The sequence below is a fragment of the Elephantulus edwardii genome, unplaced genomic scaffold, assembly GCF_000299155.1.
Source record: "Elephantulus edwardii isolate Elephantulus edwardi_28Jun2011 unplaced genomic scaffold, EleEdw1.0 scaffold00166, whole genome shotgun sequence".
Lineage (NCBI taxonomy): Eukaryota > Metazoa > Chordata > Mammalia > Macroscelidea > Macroscelididae > Elephantulus > Elephantulus edwardii.
The window spans coordinates 458880-462458 of record NW_006399916.1 but is presented as its reverse complement, the minus strand read 5'-3'; the positions used below and the strand labels follow the sequence as shown (position 1 = coordinate 462458).

Below are 3579 nucleotides of genomic sequence, written 5' to 3'. Positions count from 1 at the left end.
TATAGATTGAAAAGATATGGAGATAGGACACATCCTTGATGCGCACCCTTCCCAATTTTGAACCATGCAATGTTTTCTTGCTCTGTTTTAACGATTGTCTCCTGGTCCAAGTATAAGTTTTGCACAAGCACAATCAAGTGTTCTGGGATTCCCTTTCTTGTCAGAGTCAGCCACAGTTTGTTGTGATCCACACAGTCAAATGCCTTTGCATAGTCAATGAAAAACAGATAGACATTCCTCTGGTACTCACTGCTTTCAGCCACGATCCATCTGACATTAGCTATAATATTCCTAGTGCCATGGTCTCTTCTAAATCCAGCCTGCGCTTCAGTTGTGACAGTCGATTTTGGATAATTTGCAGCAGAATCTTGCTTGAGTGGGGTAACAATGATATTGTTCAATAATTTCCACACTCTGTTGGATCGCCTTTCTTTGGAATGGCAACAAATATAGATCTCTTCCAGTCAGTTGGCCAGGTGGTTGTCCTCCTGATTTCTTGGCACAGCTTGGTGAGCATATTGAGGGTAGCATCTGTGTGTCGAAATATGTCAGTTGGTATGCCATCAATTCCTTTGGCCTTGTTTTTTGCCAATTCTTTCAGAGCAGCTTGGACTTCTTCACCACCACAGGCTTTTGCTCATACATTGTTTCATAAAATTCTTCTGTGTCCACCAATACTTTTTGGTATAATGACTCTGTATACCCTTTCCATCTTCTTTTAATGATTCCTGGATCATTTAATATTCTGTCCAAAGCATCCTAAAGTATTTCAACTCAAGGTTTGAATAGTTCTTAAATTCCTTCAGCTTAAGAAATGCTGAGTGGTGGGTTGACGCAGGCATCCAGATTTTCTTCTCCTGGGGGCCCTCACCACCCTGGGCTGCTACAACCGTTTCAACAACAACTGCTACAAGGACACCATTGTCCTCACTCTCATCAACAGCAGGACCAGCTTCTTTGCTGACTTTGTGGTCTTCTCCATCGTGGGCTTCATGGTGCAGAGCAAGAGGTACACATCTCCAAGGTGGTCAAGTCAGGGCTTGGCCTGGCCTTCATCGCCTACCCTCGGGCTGTGACCCTCATGCCGTTGGCCACACTCTGGGCTGCCCTCTTCTTTCTTTCTTCTCCTCCTCCTTCTTCTTTTTCCTCCTCCTCCTCCTGCTTGGGCTGGACAGCCAGTTTGTCGGTGTGGAGTGTTTCATCACTGGCCTCCCAGACCTCCTCCCAGCCTCCTACTACTTCCACTTCCAAAGAGAGATCTCTGTGGCTCTCTGCTGTGTCCTCTGCTTCGTCATTGATCTCTCCATGGTGACCAATGAGGGGATGTACGTCTTTCAGATGTTTGACTACTACTCAGCCAGCATACAACTCTGCTCTGGCAGGCCTTCTGGGAGTGTGTGGTGGTGGCCTAGGTGTACGGAGCTGACCGCTTCATGGATGACATAGCCTGCATGATTGGGTACCGGCCATGCCCCTGGGTGCAGTGGTGCTGGGTCCTCTTCATCCCGCTAGTCTGCATGTGTATCTTTATCTTCAACGTGGTGTACTATGAGCCACTGGTGTACAACACCACCTACATGTAGTCATGGTGGGTGAAGCCGTAGGTTGGGGTTTCGCACTCTCCTCCATGCTCTGTGTCCCCCTCCACCTCCTGGGCTGCCTCCTCAGGGCCAAAGGAACCATGGCTGAGTGCTGGCAGGACCTCACCCAGCCGGTGTGGGGCCTCCACCACCTGGAGTACCGAGCTCAGGACTCAGAGGTCAGGGGCCTGACTACCCCGAGAGCAGCAAGGTCATGGTGGTGGACAGCATCATGTGACCGCACAACCTCCTGGCTTACATCACCAGCTCCCTCTCTTGTAGCCATCTAGCACCCTGCCCTACCTCCCCCCTCCCCCACTTTGCCCCTGCCCCAACCCTGGGGAGGTAGGGGGCCTTTCCCCGTGACAGTTTAGGGTTGGAGGAGGAAGTGCCGTGAGTACTAACAAAAATAATTTTCACATTTGAAAAAAAACGCCAAAAGTACCACAACCTACCCAAGGCCTCTCACCACCCTGTCCAGTCCCAAGGGTGCACACGCTGCTTCCTAGGCAGCTCTGTGGCCCACCGGTCCACCCTGCTCTGCTGTAATCCACCTACCCTTGAGGGCTAAGCCCCGTGGACCCTGAGATGGGAGGGTGAGCACAGGGATGGCAGTGACTGAGGCCAAGCCTGCAGCTGGGCCAGCCCCCCCCCAGTGCCTGCTCTAGCATCTTAGAGCCAGCCACCAGTGGGACTTTGGGGTTCCCATGCCTGTTGCCACAGCCACGGCCATCCAGTATGTACAGTCTTGTGAGTACTTGTTCGACCAGCATGTGTCTAGAGCTGTCTCTTAGCAAAGGTGAATATCAGGTGGACCTGCGCTTGTGAGCAAACAAGGCGTGTATTTTGCACGTTTTATAAAAACTTGCGGGGCGGGGGAAGAAATGCTGAGCAAGTTCGGTCCTTTGGATTTTCTGACCCCCGTTTCTTGCACATTTCATTGTAATACTTTCTCTTCCCTCACTGCCCTCTGGAATCTTCTGTTCAACTCCTTAACATCTTGATTTCTTCCCTTTGCTTTGGCTTCTTGGCGCTCCAGTGCAATATTTAGAGTTTCTTCTGATATCCATCTTGGTCTTTTCTTCTTCGTCTGTCTTTGTGATGACCTTTTGCATATTGGAAATTGAAACACTTACTACCAAGTTGTTACAAATTCAGCAAGATCTGTGGTACATATAAGGGCTTAGTGAGTGTTAGTTATTATTACCGTCACTGCTCAGCCAGAAGCTAATATTTGGTAGTTTAAGAGCTGATAACTGAATAGTCTTTTAAGGAAATTTGAAGATAAATCTTCCTTTCCTTTCACTGAATTCTCTAACCTAACTTTAGAGAGAAATTTATGTGCAAAAATATTAAGTATATTGAGAAGTAAAATTATTTCTAAACAAATGGAGCTTTAATATTCTAAATTATTTTTTACCCTATGAGTAAGTGAAATTAATTTGGCTTGATTTTGAAAGAAGTGCATTATCTTTCTTATGTTTTCATAATGTTTCTTTGGCAAGTATTTTGAAAGAGAAATGAGTATGTCATATCTGGCCAGCATTATAACATGGTTAGTTCTAATATTAACAAAGAGAAAAATATTTTATTCAATCTTGGCAATAAAGAAACTTGTTGTTGTTGTTATGTGCCGTCGAGCCATTTGCGATTCATAGCGACCCTATGTACAACAGCCTTACACTCTGCTCTGTCCTGTACCAATCACAACTGTCTCCGATACACCCATTCCTATTACCCCAGTCACTGAATCAATCTACCTCCCCCTCCTGCGCTGCCCTTCCACCCTCCCAAGCATAATATCCCTCTCCAAGGACCAGTCTCTCCTTATAACATGTTCAAAGGAGCCACCCGGTTTAACCCTTTCCAGAATGAATCTGTTTGTTTTCCTAGCAGTCCATGGTATCCTCAATGCTCTTCCCCAACACCATAGCTCAAAGGCATCAATTCTCCTTCTATCCTCCTTAGTCATTGTCCAACTCTCCGATGCACAAGTGAT

At 46.9% G+C, this 3579-nt stretch overlaps 1 pseudogene; it reads left to right on the top strand.

Moving 5' to 3' along the window:
* LOC102855406 overlaps positions 1-1818 on the top strand; it is a 47624-nt pseudogene extending 45806 nt beyond the window's left edge.
* The last annotated feature ends 1761 nt before the right edge of the window (positions 1819-3579 follow it).